This window comes from Ostrea edulis, chromosome 2 (genome assembly GCF_947568905.1).
Source record: "Ostrea edulis chromosome 2, xbOstEdul1.1, whole genome shotgun sequence".
NCBI classification, from domain to species: Eukaryota; Metazoa; Mollusca; class Bivalvia; order Ostreida; family Ostreidae; genus Ostrea; species Ostrea edulis.
In genome coordinates this window covers 61,063,074-61,085,820 of record NC_079165.1, presented here as the reverse complement: position 1 = coordinate 61,085,820, position 22,747 = coordinate 61,063,074, and the positions used below count along the sequence as shown (strand labels likewise).

The following is a 22,747-nucleotide window of genomic DNA, read 5'->3' as shown; positions in this document are numbered from 1 at the left end:
TTTTACTTACGTTTGCCTTTACTTCTTTTACTATTCAAAATTTGAGATGAGAATGAGCTTACAACAAGAGACACATGGGCCACAAGCTCACCCGAGTCATTAACGCCCTACTACATGTACTATAATTTTTTTTAGATGTTCACCCTCATTAATCCCATGACAAATTTGTCCCCAACTAGCAGTTAGCCCATGGCGTTATGATTTTACTAAACGTGACTCCACACAACATGGTAATGCTTTAATAACAGTATGAGTAACATGGCCTTGCTGTTCTAGAGATTTAAAAAAAGAAGTATGTATTATGTAAAACGTAATCCCCGATTTTAGAAGTTCTGTGTGGATCCAAGTTAGAATAGGCTCTCAGTACCCCTTGCTTGTCAACTAAATGGGGCGGTCCTTCAAATGAGGCACCGTGTCACAGCAGGTGTGGCATGATAAAGAGTCCCTGCTGAAAGGCCGAACATAGGCCTAAACTTTGCTGCCCTTCACCGGCAGTGGTGACGTCTCCATATGAATGAAAGATTCTCCACAGGGACATTAAAAAATATACAACCAACCGATTTTAGCCAACTTAACCCCAGGGTGCATGGGAAGAAACCCAGTGAATTCACACGACTTGGAAACGTAAAGTGTGGTCCTGCTACTCTTGAGCCCCCCCCCCCCCCCCCCCTTCTTCTTCATATTCCTTATACACTGTCATGCAAAACTTTGAATCCCTACTGGATCCCAACACTAGTCGAATATGAATTTGGACTGTTTTTTTAATGTTTACATATTGATATGATTAATTATTGTAAGTGGTTTTTGAAAATGTTCAAAGATTAAATATATTTCAGTGTCAAAAATTTGATCTTCTATTGAGCGTCCCCCACCCACCCCTGGCCACGATTTTGGAGGATACATGCATATGACTGATCACAGACTGCTGGTCTTGGGGAGATTTAAAAAATAATAAGCATATATTGATTTTGACTACGGATAACTCCGTTTACCTGATCAGGATATTGGGTTCACGGCGGGTGTGACCGGTCGACAGGGGATGCTTACTCCTCCTAGGCACCTGATCCCACCTCTGGTATGTCCAGGGGTCCGTGTTTACCCAACTGTATATCTATTTTGTATTGCTTATAGGAGTTATGAGATTGATCAATGTTCGTTATCTTCACCTTTCATATTGCTATGTAATTTTTTTTTATCTATTGTGGCCCTACCCTAAAATTCGAACAATTTTGAATCTATACTTATTATGAAAGCTATAAGTTTTGTCTTTTCTGGTCCAATGTTTGTTGATAATAATATTTCAAAAATGTTCCATCTTATCACCATTTCTTATTTATCGCCCTTTTGATAAGGGTGTGACCCTTCATTTGAATAACTTTATATCCTCCTTCACCTAAGGATGATTTGTGGCAAATCTGTTTGTTTACCCTGTGGTTCTGGAGAAGAAGTCGAAAATGTTTTTAAAAGTTTATGGACAGACAGACGAACACTGGACAAAACTCAGGTGAGCTAAAAACATATTTCTAAGATTCTTTGTATTCTATTCGTGTAGTTTGTCGCATTACAAAAAGAAAATAAGCAATGAATACATAATACACACATTGACACAGTACGCAAACCATACATGATACATCTGAATATCATTAGCTTTTCTTTCTAATCTTAACAAGTACTCTTATCAGAGAAATTTACAGTTGAAATAGAACAGAGATTATATGAAAATTGTGTGCAAATGATTAGCCTTTATACCCATTTCCAGAAAATAAAATTGAAAGTAGGAACTATACGTACTCATGATAAATACCACCCAAATACTAGACGTGATGTTATACATATCATTATGCAATGAATCCTTAGAATTGCGGTCATCCGTTTAAAGTTATTCACAAACGCGACTGGCCGATAGGACAACCTTTCGCTGCCATCGTGTGTACCCACCCCCAAATGAAAACCGGTACAGTGATTACAATTTTTAATTCTTGAATGAATGTTGTAGAGAAGATTATATGAGTAATGGATGGGTTGTTTACTTCCTTTCAAGTAAAGCCATAGTCATGAATAGACCAATGGCAGCAGGCTGCATGACAGGGTGCACACTGGTATGCGATTGCCATGGAAATATACCAAACCGATCGATTTAATGTACAATTAGACAACTAATCCGCTGTTCTTGTCTTTGGAGTAAGAAACCGGTTTTTAACCTAGCTATGCTTGTAAATGGAAAAAGTGGGTAGAGGTTTGTTAACACTATTAAATAACAGCACTGCCAATACTACTTGGGTTTCTAAAGAGTCCCAAGATAGAAGTGAATAAGAAATTCCACTCACCTGTACATTGTTCTATATACTCTCCTATTATTAAGTCGGATCAATACTTCTCCATGAATTAATTAACAGCATTTTTGAAGGTCCAGTTTTATCAACTAGTTGTTTACAACCTTATCGTCCTAACGTTCAAAATGTTCTACACCAGTTCATGAGAAGAATTAAATGTCTGGGTGTATAGAGACAAGGTCGAATGACGCTTTTGTAGGTACTACATGTAGCATTTCATCCAGCGCTTCTACGCACGACTGAGTACGATATCCTTAGTATAATGATCGTGAATCAGACATACACACACCTCTTTATGGAAGGAATTGAATTCCAGGGTGTGGTTTTTATCAGTTGATAATATTTGCATGGGCCTATATCTATGGTTAGGATAATGAAATTCTCCTTATTAAAGGATAAAGGTGAATTTAGTGGGTCGCCAAAAATGCGACAAAATAATTAGTACAGTGCGGGAGGAAATGAAATGTTTAGGTTAATTGACGGACTGGTGAATTACTTCATGATTTAGTTCCGTGGGGATCCGGGTTAGAATAGGTCCTCAGTACCCCTTGCTTGTCGTAAGAGGCGACTAAATGGGACGGTCCTTCGAATGAGACCGCAAAAACCGATTCCCCGTGTGGCACGATAAAGACCCCTCCGTGCTCAAAGGCCGTAAGCGCCGAGATAGGCCTAAACGAAGCCCTTCACCGCCAATTGTTGAGACCGTCTCCATATGATTGAACAATTCTCGAGAGGGACTTTAAACAATATACAACCAACCATCCATATGCTTTACATGAAACATTATATTGGTTGAGTTGATTGATTCACTATACCATATCTTTTTCTTTTTCTTTCAGAGAGCATGTAAATTGATATAATACATGTATTGTGCAATTGCAATCAATACGTCATGACAATTTGATTAAATAGATTTTTTTTTTAAAACCCTGTCCTGACATTGTGATTACTAGATGAAAACTACAAAGAATAAACAAAGCACATAAAGACCGATAGGTAATACAGCGACGCATTACCTTTTCACGACATGTGGATATAAGAACCAGGGACCTAACTTAGTACGACAAGGTCGCAAGTTTTAAATTATATTACACAGTTATTACTTTGAGTGAATGAAGTAAAACTTTTCTGAGGCTAACTTTTCAACATTTAAAGGTCAACTGAAACGATTTTCAAAGTTCGTTTTTCAAATAAATTCCGTAAGAAAATACCATTCCTTAAATGTTTTCACATAAGAATAATTTTTGTTTCGATCATCCAGGTAGATACGACATCGTTAATTTCAACCCGGTAAATTTTATTGTATGAGTTATCTGCCCTTTAGGCGAACCTGATATTTCAATATGGCGGCACGATATGAAAATCATTCGGAAGATTGTATTCCTGAAATAGATATATCGCTTAGTGTTAATGTGCAGCCCTGCCAATACGAACCAGTTGTACAGCGAGACGCATCCCCACTAGTGGAAAACGATAGTTATTCAGAAAACAGCGAGGATCAATCGGACGAATGCCCTTCACCTGTTCACCATCTGATATGCGAGGTCGATATGCAATGGTTTGTTAATTTAGGCTAATTATTTATATGAGACTTTTAATGAAAACGAAACGATTACTCAAAGCTCAGAAGTGCATCAGCATGTATTTCTAAGACTAGTTTTCTATTATTCTAACAGGTGATCATATAGGCTAGTAATGTCATCGCAATGCCCTCAAGAAGGGAGTCCAAATGTTGCAGTGCATAGGATTGAAGAAGTGGGCGTGTCCTGCATCACAGATCACGAAGGTTTTGTTGTGGCAAACTGTCTCAACAGATTGGTTATAGGAACAGCTTATTATGAATGCATACAAAATATTGGTCCCTTGGAGGAGGGGGAATTGATTCACAAGTATGTATTTTGTTATGATTACTCAAAGTTAATATTGGGGGGGGGGGGGGGCACTCGGTCTCCTGATTCACTATGACACGGCCATAGTCATAGTCATTAATGAAGCATTGTAAAATAAATGTCTAGATGCTATTAAATACCAATGTTCTTTAATATTTTCTAGATTGAAATTGCTAATTTATTTAAGTATTTCAAATAATTTAATGCAAATTAGTAGATAAAAATGAAAATAAGTATGTCAATGGTCAATGGGGCAGGCACTCGGTCTCCTGATTCACTATGAGCCATAGTCATAATGAACCTCTCCTATTTCAATATCTAAACCCACTGAATTGTTGACCCTTTTATGCACTTCCTTTCAAATAAACATAAAATGTGCCTCAATCAATTTCTTATGTTTTATCTTTACCCATTTTACTGTCTAACCATGTGTACATTTTATATCAATTTTAAATCAGAAATTAATTCCTGAAAAATCATTCATATTTAAAGTAACCCCATCCCCCCCACAATTTTTTTTTTTTGGTTAGATGAAAGTCATCAATTATATTTGAAATTTTAAAATTCTTCATAATTTTTTTAACAGATTTTACAGACATCATGCATATTGGAGATCTGGTAGTAGCTTGGGAAAAACAATTGGAAAGTTCTTCTATCCTGCGTTGTGACTATGATAAGAAATCATTCCATCACAACAGTACTGTGGATTTAAATACCCTTTGGTATTAATTTAAATGTGTGATAAATTCTTAATGCATTTTTCATAAGTGATATAAATAAATATAAACAAGTAAACATAGTTTGATGTTCAGTTTTTATATTGTACATAATATATATCACCAATTTACATATATGTAATTTGGGTTAAATCCAAAAGGTCTACAGGTCCCAGTCACCTGAGTTTGACACATGCTGGTAGGAATTTGTGATCGGGGCAGGAGAATTACCAACAACATCCATTATATTAACTTCCTGGAGTTTCTGTAGGAGCCAAACTGATCACTTCCTGCATCAATTCAAAGGCTTAATCTGAAATATAACAAAACGTTACAATTCAATAAACATGTACTTATTGTCTAGTATTATGAATATCCACTCACATACATACTAATTATGTGGGTCAATTTAAAAAATGTACATATTTGAGGTGAAGAAAAACAAAAAAATTCAAATGTCGCAGAAAATTAATTTTCATATTAATGAAGCATTGTAAAATAAATGTCTAGATACTATTAAATACCAATGTTCTTTAATATTTTCTAGATTGAAATTGCTAATTTATTCAAGTATTTCAAATAATTTAATGCAAATTAGTAGATAAAAATGAAAATAAGTATGTCAATGGTCAAAATTGACCTACATGTAAAATTTGTACATGTATTCCGTTTCTTTTTCCAACAACTGGATTTATTTAATGATACAAGTTTAATTTTCCATCTCATAATTATAAGAATATTATCAAAACTATGGTTGTAAGAAATATTCATTTATCAATTTCACAATTTATCTATTTAGTAAATTGTAAAATTGCTTCTTTTGGGGGGGGGGGGGGGGGTCTGTAACTTGGGAAATTTGCATAGTATCAGCATGGATAAATAAATATATGCTCTGCATTTAATTAATCAAATGTGGATCATGTGTACTTAGTCATGTTGCATGTATATCATAAAGCTGATTAAGTATACTCGACTAGTGATATTTTTATTGTACTACTACTTGTGTAGATTTTTCTATACCTATTTCTGGATTTTATATTAATTATTGTACTTCAGAGAAAACTCAGTACAAATATGTGTCCTATATTTACTTGTTTTAAAATCATTTACCTTTATGGCATAAAAATAATGAATTTTAGAAAAATTTACAATTTTTTCATGTTTGACACTGTATTGAGTTTGTATTCAAATTTAGTAACAGTATCGAGAGTAACATCATGGACAAAGTGTAAAAAATCTAAAGGGCATGAGTGTAGAACACAAGTGAAAAAATATTCAGATTTTATACAAAGTTACTTAACATGCATATTGGCTATGATTCTAATTTACAATTTTGCAAAAGTTCACTTCAATCTAGAATAATATTCATAGATATTTACTTGATATCCTTCACCTAACTTGTATACATATGTATGTACATGTATGTTACATGAACAATTGAACATTCAAAGTATCCATTAAATTTACACCAATGTGTAATATTTTTGAAAACAAATTTGATAATACAATTCATGTCATTTTGTGGCTCTAGTACAAATCTTGCAATCATTCCATATGTGGTTTGTGTAGTCATTTCATAAGTGTTTGTCCCATTCATGATTTAATCATTTTGAATGGCAGGATCATATGACATTGAATGGAATTGGTTGTTTTTGTTGATTGTCTTGGAATTGGGTGGTGGGGGAAGAATGATTCGGACATTGTCATCAACTTCTAACTCATATAAACTAATATAAACAAATGAATGAAAGTAAACTTCAGTTATGAATGACTTGTGTGACTGCATGAAGGGGGGGGGGGGGGGGTAATAAAAATAAGCTTCAGTATGAAATAATTGTGTGACGGGTGGGGGTAGAGGATATTCGTATAGAGAACAAATAAACAAATAAATCGTGTCATACTATATCAATGTCAATAAAAAAGCCAATATCATTTACATCAAAACTTACGTTCTTTTCTCCACAGCTCTGGAAGTTTTGTTTATGAAGGGGAAAGTCCAAATCTGTTTTCCGTTTTCGGCCCTTTCAGGTCTTTGTAGCTACGTGTAGCGGTTTGTAATCAAAGAGAATTGGGATTGGCTTTTTCTTTCATTGCATTCTTGAGTGTTCCATGCAAAGACCATGCCATGGACAGCTGATGGACGGCTTATTATGTAGGCCTAACAGTCCTCAATAGAGTGCTTCGACGGCCAATAATTAATCCATTGTTTTTAATTTCCCCACCCAAATTCCGCAATTTTTTGTGTGTGTAGGGAAACTAAACATTGTTACTCTGTCTATATTAAACCTTACAGTCAGGAACCGCACAAAACACCATATTTACTCGTTGTTTACCGGACGTCACCTGCTGATTAGCGTCTTTAGTTTCAATATGGCGGGTTCGTGTAAAGGGGCATAACTCCCGCAATATTTTCTGCTCTGACACAGGTGCGCTATCTTTATCCGCGCGTATCGCGGATATATGACCAAAATGAACCGAACAAACCCGCACAATCATTTTATACGATCTAAATGAAGCAAATACATACTTAATATGGAAAAAGTTATATTTCGTTTCAGTTGACCTTTAAAAAAAAATATTTTGCATTTGGAGTGAAGGATCTTACAATAAACTAGAAAATTTCAGTATGTAAAATTGGTCGTAAGTTCTTTTGTAAAACGCGCCCCCAGAATGGACAATACATGCATATTACAGCATGGTGAGATTATAGTCTTTATAAGTCTTGGAGGGCTGAGATTTGAATGACAAAATTCACACATAATTTTTAAGAATTTTTTATCTTCATTATCTGATTAGAAAGCTACATGCACCGGAATTTTGTATAAATGCTTTAAAGAGACTGATCCCCCCCCCCCCCAAGTTTGTTTTTCACTTTTAATGACCAGTTACAGTCTGATGTGTTGAAAAGGTTTTACAAACAAAATAAGGTCATACATTATCACAGAAGCTCATTTTAAAGAGTTTATCATTTGTTTTGTGAACAAAGATTGCGGTATGTTATTGTTTACGAAGTTTTCAAAATAAGTGGATATTGATATCCATCTAAGTTTAAATTATATCTATCACGTTTCATTAATTTCAAGTATTCTTTCAGTATAAAATGTGTCATCTAAAGGTTAAATTTTTTACTATGCAAAATTAAGATGCTTTGAATTACAAAATTAACATTTCACTGGTTTGTTCATAAACATAAAAAGACTCAAGTCTTTGTTTACATAACACAGTCAAGGCTAGAATATGCATTCATATGGTCCAAATTTTGGCTGTCAACATTAAACGAGTTATATTTTTTAATGTTTAATATAAAAGAAAAATGTTTGGTGATGGTTTTTGACATTCGAGTTGATGAAAGGACCATGATAGATTCTACGTCTAAACTCTATATAGCTGGTCCGATAGCTGTGTACATTTGAAAAAAACTGGGTCCTTCATTCTTCACAAAAGTACATTATTTTCGAACGAAGATATCGCATCTCTACTGTCTAAGTATTTCATGAGTTATGGTGACAGAAGGTATATTTTAAGACACCAAATGAAGTATTTGTGTATTAGACAAGGAAAGATTGATTGATTGAATATTGTTTGACATCCCGCTCGAGAATTGTTTACTTAAATGGAGACGTCACCATTGCCGATGAGGGGCTGAAAATTTAGGCCTATGCTCGGGCGTTTACTGCCTTTGAACAGGGGTGCCATTACATTTATTTCTTTACGTTTCACATTTCGTCATATTTTGTTATTTTCTGTATATACATTTCGCGGGTTTTTGAGCTCATGCACGAGTGCTTTTGCGCTTAGTATATCAACTTTTCGGGCAGTGCCAAGTTCGTTACAAGCAACAAAGGTTGCTTTTGTATTTCTGTGCCTTAGTCTTCCCTCCCACCCAGCCCATTTTCAGTTTTGAATTTATATGCTTTCATTAGTTATTTTTCAGCTTTGTTGATTTGATGTTTGCTCTTGTAACGAACGCAACCAACCTACACTTATATTCACTTTTTCTGTTTTGTTTTATTATCAAATAGTTAAGAACATATTTATTTTCGGACGAGGGCACTGAGGGAGAAAATAACTGCTGTGACACAGAACCTCGATTTTTGCGATCTCATCCGAAAGGCCGCCCCATTTAATCACCTTTTACGACAAGCAAGGGGTACTAGGGATCTATTCTAACCCGGATCCCCACGGGCATACAGGGAAAGAAAAGACAAGGGGAGAAAAGAACCTCATTATAATATATCATTTTAGACAGAAACTGAATGGCGAATTGCAGAGTTTTCTTGAGAATTATAATTTCTTATCTATACTTAGTCAACATCGTGATTTTCACACCCATGTATACTTTGTTTTCTGATCCGTTTTCTAAATACATTTTATCTTTAAATACATGTACAAGAAATGCAGAAGGAAATGTTTTGTGTTTTTAAAGCAACGAAAATATGTAATATTTTACTCTGTTAGATATATACTATTAATTGACATATATTTCAACATGTTTGAAATTCTTATCCATATATCTAGCTCATTAATAACGTTCATGTACATTGTACGTGAACATTGAAGATAATTTTTATATCTAATGACAGTACATGTAAATCATTTTGATAATTCTACATATCATCTACACTAAAGGAAGAATGATAACATATATTTATATCCGCGTATTTCATAAACAGAAATCTGAGATTTAAAAAAATGTAAATACTTTGATAGCTGCAATTTCATAATAATGTTCAATCCTAGAGCTACACTGTCTGTGAAGTTTGCTAATCGAAGACAAACAATGACCTACCTATAATCTAATCATTTTGTTCTCTACCTGGACCTCATTTGCAACATGTTTTCTACGGGAATTTCAGAATGTTGGCCAGGCCAAGTGGGAAGAACACTAGGGAGGGTCACTACGAATGTTAAAACTGTTTCAGGAAGGAGGAAGAAGAAAAACAACACACACACTAGAAGGACGTTTACAATGGAATGAAATGAAATTTTACATTTTATACTGTGATAAATACTTCCAAAACAGAGTGAAGGATTTGTACAGATATGAGGATTCATCTTATCATACTTCTTAATAAGTTTAAAATAACATCACTTCATACCAAGGGACATCAACTGTTTGTTTTTTTCAAGAATTTTGGTTAGGAGGAGAAAGAAAAAAGGAAGAAGAAGAGACAGATCATTTTTATTATTCGGTTAAGATTTGATCACACATTCATGTCTTGCTCTTTATTACAATCCATGTTGCTGGTTGACACAGGAAACTCGTCACAAATATTTAAGATACTAGACTCACGAAATACCACATACCAGTATCGATTTCTTAGACATGCCAATTAACAAAGGATTATAAAGGTTTTTAGATACTCAAAGGTTGCTGGTCACATAATCAAAGACAAACCTTTACTAACAATTTCCAGCACCTGCACGGGTACATTCTTCATAGGGCATTAGTTTTAAGGACCTTACCATTATCTAAGAAATGCTAGCTATCAAGTTGTACCATAAATTACCCCGGTATCATTATAAAGATCACCAAAAAAAAAAAAAAAAAAAAAAATTAAATTTCTCTCTAATTACAGCTATTCAAGCGTCACAGGCACTCGAATTTTGAATATCTATTATTTAAAAAACCCATTGTCTTCCTATAAACAAACTATTCACTTTGTTTTTAGGAAGACAATAGATAGTTAAAACGTAGAGTGCCTGTGTCAGGCATAAATAATCATTTTCATCTTGCATGCAGCATCATTAAACAGAAATAAACATACATGAATATCTTGCATTTTAACAATTAATAACTATTTCGGCCTATGTGAGTGGATATTGGTCTTAGACCGGTTCACACACATGCAATAAAAGAATTAATGCAGGTTAACCTCGGTTCAGTGGGTTATAAACTTGCAGTGCGGCCGGCCAACTTAACTATGCAATAATGAATCTACAGAGGTGTGGGCAACCCCTACCTTTGGTCGAATATTGGGTTTCCAATTCCCGGAAAAGGTAGCATCTTAGGTCACCCTTCCCTGAAAATTTCCTGGAACCACACCTAGCCATTCTATGTAAAGTTCGTGAACTCTCTACGGATGTGAAGTGGGTTATTTTAATTCTGAGCCTTTGTGCAACTAACATTTTCTCGTATAAATATGCCTGGTAAAGTCATCATTAAAAAAAAAAAAAGGTAATAATTTTTGCAATAGGCCTATATGGTAAAGTGATTGTGAGCCGGGCACCATTCCCATTCCTTTTTGTATGCACATTTATAATTCCGACCGTTTCTTCTCTGGTATTTGGTATTGCTGGTATTTGGTATTGCCCGAAAAAGTTTGAAATTACTGACTATTTTTTGCTCGGATCACGCCGGTATTTTACATGATAATGCATTCGGATGCGATAAACTCCCAACATCGAAATTCGTTCGTAAGTCGGACACATTTGATATTGAGTCGGACACTCATATTTATTATGAATTATACAGGTAGGTAACTTATTGCAGGTATCCATATTCATAAAAGTAAGCATCCCCTGTTGACCGGTCACACCCGCCGTGAGCCGTGAATAATATCCTTTGTTTGAACAATCATTCTGAACTGACAACTACATTTGTATTTCATATATATACTTTTTGTGAACTCATTAAAGTTGTAAGTCGTAACACAGGAAGATACAGTACTGTTTAGAAAAAAAGTCCAGTCATGACTTATTTAAAATCAGGGGTAATGAACCGAGCTGTACCAACCAAGCACGTAGAATCAGGGGGAGGTGGAAGGGGTGGGGGACTTTTTTTGACAAAGTTCATTTCCTGTTATATAGATCTACTTGTAAAGTTAGTTTATATTTTCACATGCAAAGTAATATATATTTCTACATTACATCATTTACATGTGGGCCTTATATATTAGAATATATAAGGCCCATTCATATGTAAACAAGATCCAAACAAATTTCCATGTGATTTTTAATGTTGATATAAAGTTAGGCAGTGTCCAACTTTGTATCAAATAGCAAAATTTAACGTAGTTCCACACTCGTGTGACGTCATAGGATTTTGCAAAGTCAATAATTTAATGATAGGAACATAAATTTTGTTGGAATCTTTTTCAATAGTTATTGTAAAAAATCTTGTTAGCCATAAAATATTTCAAAATTCTTAGTTATATTTGAATAGTCAATGACATGTTTCAAAATATTGAATCCAAGGACAATAACTCTGTTTTCATTCAATTATTTATCAAGTCCATAATGCGATATATTTCCTTTATTTTTGACAAACATTTTACCAAGGTGATAAGGAATCATTATCTGTGTTTTTTCATGAAATTACATACAATTTTAATCCCGAGTGATTTAAATAGCTCAACTGTATGGTGCCAGACTTCAGTTTTTGATGGGGGTATACATAATCTGGAAGCTATAGATTTGAAATTATTAAGGAAAGGTATGGATTTTTTCCCATGAATAACTATAACAGATGTAACTCTACCAATATAAACAGAAAAAATAATATGTAAACCATGCTATAAGGAAAATACGTCCACATTTGTTTGTTTTTTAACATTTTGGAGAATAACGCTAATTAAATAATTTTCCACATATTATTCTAAAACTTGATGAACATATTGAAAATGACATGTGTTTTAGTTATTGACATGTTTCCCGATAAATAAATGCAATTCAAAAAATATTTTGTTGTTTTTATATTAAAATAACAACAAATAACTGTTTCCAATGAATTTCATAAAAATCTACATCGGGATATATGACTTTAGTGGTGTATGTAATGAAAATTAATATGGAAACCCTTAACTGTTTTGCCTTTTTTCATTACTCTGAATGTTAATTTATTGATTCCAAACAAAAAAATGCTACCTAAACCCCAAAAATCCAGGACTAAGGACCTACCTTAAATGTTGGACTGAAGATCAAATTGATTCATTGTGTTTGAACTTAAATATTTTAAAACAGAATCCCCCCCCCCCTTTTTTTTTTTAAAAACCATTTTTCTGCATTTTCCATTTATTAAATTTATTATCCATTTTTAATTAAAATTCTTTTACATTTTTTGTTAAGTTCCACAAGTTTGATCGATCAAAATATTACTAGGCGGGTCTTGGATTTTTCTGTCTTTCAGTAGCCTACTTTTGATGGTCAAGTGTACAGCGTAGTGCCATAGTCAACAATCACGTCTTACGCTGACTATTTCATTGAATAATATCCTTTGTTTGAACAATCATTCTGAACTCATTATTTGCTTTAACTTTTATGAAATCTAAAACATTTATTACAAAACATCTGGATAGAAATTCTATTTATGATTTTTAAAACTTTTACCAGCAATTGCAAAAATATGATTAATAAAACTTTAACATCAAATTTTAGCATTTCATTTCCTTATAAGAGCCTTTCACAGGGGCTAAGTCCGTTTGGGCCGAACTCTGTAATACCATAAATCTATATTTTATGGTATCACAGAGTTCGTGGCCTAAATGGGCTCAGCCCCTGTGGATCCTTTGTAAGAGCGGAACGAAAACCTTGAGTGTGGACTGTGTTCTTACAGTTATATAATTTATGTGTATGGCTGTTTAGAGAGAGAGAGAGAGAGAGAGAGAGAGAGAGAGAGAGAGAGAGACTGAGACCATAAACTGCAGATATTTGTGTACTGTTGATGGTTTGAAAGTTACTATAAATTGAATGTTGATAAGTTTAGGAAAATGATTTGGAGAAATGGTTGTTTTCAATGAATTATATAGTGAAATAAATAAAAGTTGACTCATTTAATGGCACTATAATGCTGTACTGTACCTGACCATAAAATACAGTGGTCATTAGTCATCATTTCATTTTTTTCATTGTATATTTCATTGAAAAATGCCTTTTTGAAAAAACTTATTGCGGCGTTACTTTTAGCTCATTTTTATGGATATAATATAGGCCTATATAATAAAAATTACCGGTAGATCCAAATTATTTGTAGTTTTTTGACATGTCATTTAACTATCTGTAGGTGTTGTGGTGAAATGGCATGTCAAATGCAAAACTAAATTTTACGGCACAACTTTGTTTAGAAATTAGAGTATTTACTCTTTAGGGGTGGTTAAAACTTTTGCTTTACAATTTCTCATTTATCATAGTATCCAATTTGTCTTAGCATCATAGGAAAAGAATTAAATAGATCTAGACTAAGTGGAAATAATTTTTTTTTTTATAAAATTTGATTTTCAATGATTTGTTAAAATCAAAATCAAAGTTGTCCGACTATAGATCGTGTCCGACTCACTCTATCCCCTAGTTTAAATTTAGTGGCCATGTTGGTGGCGTAACGAAATCAGGTCACCTCAGTTTCATCAAGCTTACAACTAGGCCAACCATCAGTATAGTTATGAAACACGAGTCGGCGTCCCATTCAAAATTTCTCAAACTGTAGCTGTTCAACTTCTACTGACCTTCCCCTTTTCATGCATAATTTTACTTCGTCCAAACCAGCCATCTACATGGGATTTTCCCAAATTTTACCGCCGACAAGGATAAATTATGACGTCATTCATGACGTCTCCCGGATGATTTATTTTTAGTGCGTGGATCAAAGATTTTACTGTCATTTTCTATCACAGGCTATTGATGTTTTAAATAAATTGTCTTCCTGTAAACAAAATATTCACATGGTATACCACGCGACCATTGTAATTGGGTATTGGTGCAGAGCGAGGAACTATACGTATTCTCAGTTTGCCATATAACAGTCACATACGTTAATATAATTATGCTCATATATATTTGTGTATTTGGGATTGGGTAATCTTAGGTGCAAGGATGCTAAACTGTTACAACCATAATTTTTTAAACAACTTCATCGCTTGCAATATTTCAGGGGGGGGGGGGGGGGGGGGGGAGTCCAATTCAATATTCTGCAACACAGTACGCAACAGACTAACAATGTGTAAAACAGTACACGACACACTAACAATGTGTTTAACAGTACGCAACTCACTAACAATGTGTAAAACAGTACGCAACACACTAAGAATGTGTAAAACAGTACGTGACACACTAACAATGTGTAAAACAGTACGTGACACACAAAGTGTAAAACAGTACGCAACACACTAACAATGTGTAAAACAGTACGCAACACACTAACAATGTGTAAAACAGTACGCAACACACTAACAATGTGTAAAACAGTACGCGACACACTAACAATGTGTAAAACAGTACGTGACACACTAACAATGTGTAAAACAGTACGTGACACACAAAGTGTAAAACAGTACGCAACACATTAACAATGTGTAAAACAGTACGCAACACATTAACAATGTGTAAACACAGTACATGACACACTAACAATGTGTAAACACAGTACGTGACACACTAACAATGTGTAAAACAGTACGTGACACACTAACAATGTGTAAAACAGTACGTGACACACAAAGTGTAAAACAGTACGCAACACACTAACAATGTGTAAAACAGTACGCAACACACTAACAATGTGTAAAACAGTACGTGACACACTAACAATGTGTAAAACAGTACGTGACACACTAACAATGTGTAAAACAGTACGCGACACACTAACAATGTGTAAAACAGTACGTGACACACTAACAATGTGTAAAACAGTACGCGACACACTAACAATGTGTAAAACAGTACGTGACACACTAACAATGTGTAAAACAGTACGCAACACACTAACAATGTGTAAAACAGTACGTGACACACTAACAATGTGTAAAACAGTACGCAACACACTAACAATGTGTAAAACAGTACGTGACACACTAACAATGTGTAAAACAGTACGCAACACACTAACAATGTGTAAAACACAGTACGCGACACACTAACAATGTGTAAAACAGTACGCAACACACTAACAATGTGTAAAACACAGTACGCGACACACTAACAATGTGTAAAACAGTACGCAACACACTAACAATGTGTAAAACAGTACGCGACACACTAACAATGTGTAAAACAGTACGTGACACACTAACAATGTGTAAAACAGTACGCAACACATTAACAATGTGTAAACACAGTACATGACACACTAAGAATGTGTAAAACAGTACGTGACACACTAACAATGTGTAAAACAGTACATGACACACTAACAATGTGTAAAACAGTACGCAACACACTAACAATGTGTAAACACAGTACATGACACACTAACAATGTGTAAACACAGTACCTGACACACTAACAATGTGTAAAACAGTACGCAACACACTAACAATGTGTAAAACACAGTACATGACACACTAACAATGTGTAAAACAGTACGTGACACACTAACAATGTGTAAAACAGTACGCAACACACTAACAATGTGTAAAACAGTACGCAACACACTAACAATGTGTAAAACAGTACGCGACACACTAACAATGTGTAAAACAGTACGTGACACACTAACAATGTGTAAAACAGTACGCAACACATTAACAATGTGTAAACACAGTACATGACACACTAACAATGTGTAAAACACAGTACATGACACACTAACAATGTGTAAAACAGTACGCGACACACTAACAATGTGTAAAACAGTACGCAACACACTAACAATGTGTAAAACAGTACGCAACACACTAACAATGTGTAAAACACAGTACATGACACACTAACAATGTGTAAAACAGTACATGACACACTAACAATGTGTAAAACACAGTACGCGACACACTAACAATGTGTAAACACAGTACGTGACACACTAACAATGTGTAAAACAGTACGCGACACACTAACAATGTGTAAAACAGTACGCAACACACTAACAATGTGTAAAACAGTACATGACACACTAACAATGTGTAAAACACAGTACGCGACACATTAACAATGTGTAAAACAGTACGCAACACACTAACAATGTGTAAAACACAGTACGCGACACATTAACAATGTGTAAAACAGTACGCAACACACTAACAATGTGTAAAACAGTACATGACACACTAACAATGTGTAAAACAGTACGCAACACACTAACAATGTGTAAAACACAGTACGTGACACACTAACAATGTGTAAAACAGTACGTGACACACTAACAATGTGTAAAACAGTACGCAACACACTAACAATGTGTAAAACAGTACGCAACACACTAACAATGTGTAAAACAGTACGCGACACACTAACAATGTGTAAAACAGTATGCAACTCACTAACAATGTGTAAAACAGTACGCGACACACTAACAATGTGTAAAACAGTACGTGACACACTAACAATGTGTAAAACAGTACGCAACACACTAACAATGTGTAAAACAGTACGTGACACACTAACAATGTGTAAACACAGTACATGACACACTAACAATGTGTAAAACAGTACGCAACACACTAACAATGTGTAAAACAGTACGCAACACACTAACAATGTGTAAAACAGTACGCAACACACTAACAATGTGTAAAACAGTACGTGACACACTAACAATGTGTAAAACAGTACGCAACACACTAACAATGTGTAAAACAGTACGCAACACACTAACAATGTGTAAAACAGTACGCGACACACTAACAATGTGTAAAACAGTACGCAACACACTAACAATGTGTAAAACAGTACGTGACACACTAACAATGTGTAAAACAGTACGCAACACACTAACAATGTGTAAAACAGTGCGCAACACACTAACAATGTGTAAAACAGTACGTGACACACTAACAATGTGTAAAACAGTACGCAACACACTAACAATGTGTAAAACAGTACGCAACACACTAACAATGTGTAAAACAGTACGCGACACACTAACAATGTGTAAAACAGTACGTGACACACTAACAATGTGTAAAACAGTACGTGACACACTAACAATGTGTAAAACAGTACATGACACACTAACAATGTGTAAAACAGTACGCGACACACTAACAATGTGTAAAACAGTACGCAACTCACTAACAATGTGTAAAACAGTACGCAACACACTAACAATGTGTAAAACAGTACATGACACACTAACAATGTGTAAAACAGTATGTGACACACTAACAATGTGTAAAACACAGTACGTGACACACTAACAATGTGTAAAACAGTACGTGACACACTAACAATGTGTAAAACAGTACGCAACACACTAACAATGTGTAAAACACAGTACGCGACACATTAACAATGTGTAAAACAGTACGCAACACACTAACAATGTGTAAAACAGTACATGACACACTAACAATGTGTAAAACAGTACGCAACACACTAACAATGTGTAAACACAGTACATGACACACTAACAATGTGTAAAACAGTACGTGACACACTAACAATGTGTAAAACAGTACGCAACACACTAACAATGTGTAAAACAGTACGTGACACACTAACAATGTGTAAACACAGTACGTGACACACTAACAATGTGTAAAACAGTACGCAACACACTAACAATGTGTAAAACAGTACGCAACACATTAACAATGTGTAAACACAGTACGTGACACACTAACAATGTGTAAACACAGTACGTGACACACTAACAATGTGTAAAACAGTACGCAACACAGCAGAAAAAATAACAACACAGTACTTGATCCGCGCCAATCGTGAACGAAACTATGGCAACGAGAAAGAATTCTTATTGTTTACTAAATCTAAGTGGACTTGAGTACAATTGTGTTTTGACAGCGAGGGACAGTGTCTCAGAATGGTGATATTACGCAATTAAGTACACCTCCGACGAAAGTAATTAAAAATGAAGTAGGGGTGAAAGGAAGAGTGCTAGCCTTCTCGAGTACCAAGAAATTTGGTGCCGAGCGAAGCGGGGGTCCAAATTGAGTGGCGAGAGAAAGTTTAACAACATACATGTTTCACACGCGTACAATAACTTTTTGTGGTTTCTGTTTAACTTATCATAACCCTTCTGTGTTCTTATCTTTTAATTAAAATCATAAGAATTTATCTTGATTAAAGCAATTTGGTACTGACTGATTTTGATAATTATACATTTTGTAAGTACCCCAATGGAAGTTTACCAGTATTCAACAGCCAGGTGATGGTCTAAGGTGAGTAGTTTTCAAGCATGACTAATTTTAAAATAGTATAAACCTTATCCTTTTGAATATTAGTGAGGATTTGTTTTCGGGCATTATGGAAAAGGCGTGCATTTTCTAGATATCGTTTCAAATATGATCAGTTTGAGCAACCAACAGAAGCATGCTGATAGAGTCCTGTCTCGTTTTAATTCATTTCAGATGACGAGTTAGATAACGGAGACTGAGCGTCTGGCTGAACGAGACTATGTACAAGCTCAATCGTATCACGTGTTTGTTCTTTTCCGTAACCGGTAAGTTCATTTGCGGTTACGGAAATAGTCGAGTAGTTAACGTTAGTACGAGCTACGCGAGGAGCTCCGAGTGTGTTCAGAGAGCATGTCACCCTGTTCTTGATTACTACCAATCCTTGATAATTATTGGTTTAATACTTATAGATATAATGGTTTGGTTACCCTACCATGAAGCTTGGACTTGGGGTCTACCAAGTGATTTGGTAAAGGCAATTTTTTTGTTCGCGGTGTGAAACATGTACTAAGGAAAATGATAGGCCTGCATTGGCGGAAGACAATGCCTTCGTTTCAAATCTTTACGAGAGCTTACTGAAATACACATCGCTATTTGTGTCAGATAAAGGTACTTGATAATTTTTATGCCCCGCCATGAATATGGCCGAGGTATAAAGTGTTTGCCATGTCCGTCTTTACGTCCTTTTGTCCTTCCGTTACACTTTGCGTTCAGCTCAGTTTCAAAGATTTGTATCAAACATTATATACTGATACATACCATTTCCCCCTATTTGATGAAAGGTGAAGATAACGAACAGAGATCAATCTCATAACTCCTATAAGCAATACTAAATAGATAGTTGGACAAATATATACGGACCCCTGGATATACCAGAGGTGGAATCAGGTGACCAGGAGGAGTAAGCATTCCCTATCGACCGGTCACACCCGCTGTGAGCCCTATATCTTGATCAGGTAAATAGTGATATGTTGTATTGGCAAACTAGATCGTTATAACGACCATAGAATTTGCGAAATGCTGACTTTAAACGCGACTGAGTCTGTTGAAACCCCATCATCATCAACATGTTTGTCAGTAGCCTGCATCGATTTATAAACTGAACAGATGCAGAACAAGCTCTTGCGTATCGAACTAAGTAATCCGTGGTCAAAATCTCTCTTAAACTTATGTCACGGTACTGTTGTAACAAGATATACAGCTGTACGCAGTTAAGACCACCGATGATCTTACCTCGGAGAGTCTTAACTGGACACGTAAATGTCACTAGATTCGTATTCAGCCGTCATACCTAGCCCCTATAAGCTAGCCGCTACGATCTTGAACGCAGCTCAGGCTTCAAACGATTCGTCCTGATATACATTGACTTTAATCAGGTAGTCGGGTCAAATAAGTGCAATTTTTCTTGATTTCTTTTTCCTGTAAATACCCGGTAAGCTGGTAACAACCATCAATATGTAAATATTTAAAATTTGAATAGACATAATTTACCAACGCCAATACTTTTGATTTCATACTACATATCAGTGCCATTATAGATTATAAATTTATATTTGCAACAGTTTCCCAGGTTCACTGCAACACATGTACAAACGTTGTACTGGAATAAAAGTATCAAATATTGACATAAGATACGTAATTTAAAAAAAACACAACCCAACCCTGAACATATGCCACATGCAAAGTCAATATGCATCCCAGTGAAAGAAATACCTTTGTTATGACCAGTTGTTCACGGTATTGACTTTCGTTCTGATGTACTTTTTTTAAATAATGCAATGCTGCACCTCTGTTTATTCTATTAATCCCTACATTAGACAAGAAGTGAGAGATAGTACAGCTTATTTTAGTGATGTTTCCCTCTCACCCTAAGTCATCTTATTCCTTTGTAATATAATTAAAAATAGAAATAGAAATTATATTCTTCAACTTTGAAATGACTGTATGTTTGTCAAATGTTACACTAGGAGCCAACTTGTGTAATAGATTTAATCATTGTCCAGGAAGCCAAAATTCAGGGGACATAATTTGAAGATCATAATCGGTTTAAATTTGGAGATAAATACAGACAAATGCATATTTCTATCATCATTTTCATTTTTGTCGTTGTTATTTTTGTTAATATTATTATTAATTCATAGAAAAATGACTTGTATGATTCATTTGGATTTATTTTGATATCTCAAAACATTTGAACAAAATGACCGTTGAGCTTCATGATAAAGAAGGTTGTCCACACGGTATGTGCCAAAGTACAAGCGTGCTAGAATTTGCTTTCTTTGCTTATTTTATGCCCCTTTGAGAATGTTTTCCACTCATATTTAGACGTCACCAACTTTAGGTGAAGAGCCCCAAATTTCAATCTATGTATCAGACACAGAGCCAGCGGTAAGAGTTCTTCATCGTGCCAACACCTGCCATGACACGGGACCTCCGTTTTTGATTAACTCTCTTGAGCTATAAAAACTCATAATTTGCATAAAGATTCCTTATGACAAGGCCTTGCATTTCACACATGATCTTTGACCTTGTGATTTTGACATTGGAATTTGACTTAATTTTCAAAACTTTAAGTTTACACTCAACGTTTTAAAATAGTAAGTGATTGGACCAACATATGTCATATATACATTCTTTGTGACAAAACCTTTTTTCGTATCAATGTTTCTAACCTTGTAACATTGACCTACTTTGAAGAAAATGTAACCTATTTTAAAAATATCTCCTAAATTATGTAAGGTAGGGTTGTCATATTTTGTATATATATATTCTTTATGGCAAAACATATTCACTAATTCTTGTTGCAAGTTGCCCAAATTCTTGTTACCTGGTATGACTGACGTTCTTCTCCCTATATTTAAAGAAAATAACAAACCTAAAAGATCTCTTGACAGTTGTAAATCGATGTATTTGTTCCCCTGGCCTTATGAAAGTTTTTTTTTTTTTTTTTGAAAAGCTGATGTTGATACTGAGAACCACCAAAGCATACATGTCGAATTCCTTTAGATTCCGTCAACAGCAAGAATTCCAGCAGAGTGAGGTAAGACTTCCCCAAGAAATTCTTATAAATCAACAACTCAACTTTATGACAAAGTGGATGACTTCATCTTTTCCATCATAACATCCAATGTTTATGTAGCAATATCCCATTATCACATGTATGTGGTGTTTATGTCGCTTAACTGATTCGATACGCAAGAATATATTCTACATATGATCAAGTTTGAAACCGACACAGGCAAAAGCAGTAACTGATAAGCTTATGTTAGAGGGGTTTCAACAGTCCCGTTTAAAGTCAGCATATTGCAAATAATGATCGTATTTGCAAATGCAAAGGCAAAAGGTCTGCTGTCTGAGGTGTTTCTTACCATATTGTCAAGCTGTTCTTTTCATTACGGCTGATCAAGATATAGGGCTAGCGAGTGAGACCGACCCAACAGGGAGTGCTTACTCATCCTAGGCACCTACTGACATGCTATCGAAGCCGCCTTAGGCTACGACATATATCTGAAGATAAACTTAAATACATTAGTTCTAAGTGAGGCCACTGAATCTGTTCTAACTTATAAGATATATCTTAGGATTTCTCTTGAATTTAGGGCATGATAAGACCCATACTGGGGTGAACTTAGGAGGTATCTTAACTTTACTGCTCATATCGAAGTTAATGTCGAAGTTTTATAATCGTCCTTTTTCAATGACCTTCAACGAGAGTATGGGAATAAGATTGTTGGCAGCACGAGATTTTT

At 35.0% G+C, this 22,747-nt stretch overlaps 1 protein-coding gene and 1 long non-coding RNA gene across 10 annotated transcripts in view; one reads left to right on the top strand and one right to left on the bottom strand.

Annotated features, from left to right (window-relative positions):
- LOC125681823 (beta-1,3-galactosyltransferase 5-like) overlaps positions 1-14,398 on the bottom strand; it is a 25,792-nt gene extending 11,394 nt beyond the window's left edge. For 4 of the 9 annotated variants that reach the window (XM_048922061.2, XM_048922060.2, XM_048922067.2 and 1 more), the window contains exon 1: positions 2,328-2,606. The gene's annotated coding sequence lies outside the window, so the exon portion shown is untranslated. The other 5 variants (XM_056154676.1, XM_048922057.2, XM_048922055.2 and 2 more) reach the window with 5 other exon arrangements.
- Positions 3,480-5,021, top strand: LOC125680362 (uncharacterized). Its single transcript, XR_007371934.2, has 3 exons — positions 3,480-3,891; positions 4,010-4,222; positions 4,809-5,021. It is a non-coding gene; the product is annotated as an uncharacterized LOC125680362 (long non-coding RNA).
- Positions 14,399-22,747: the final 8,349 nt, after the last annotated feature.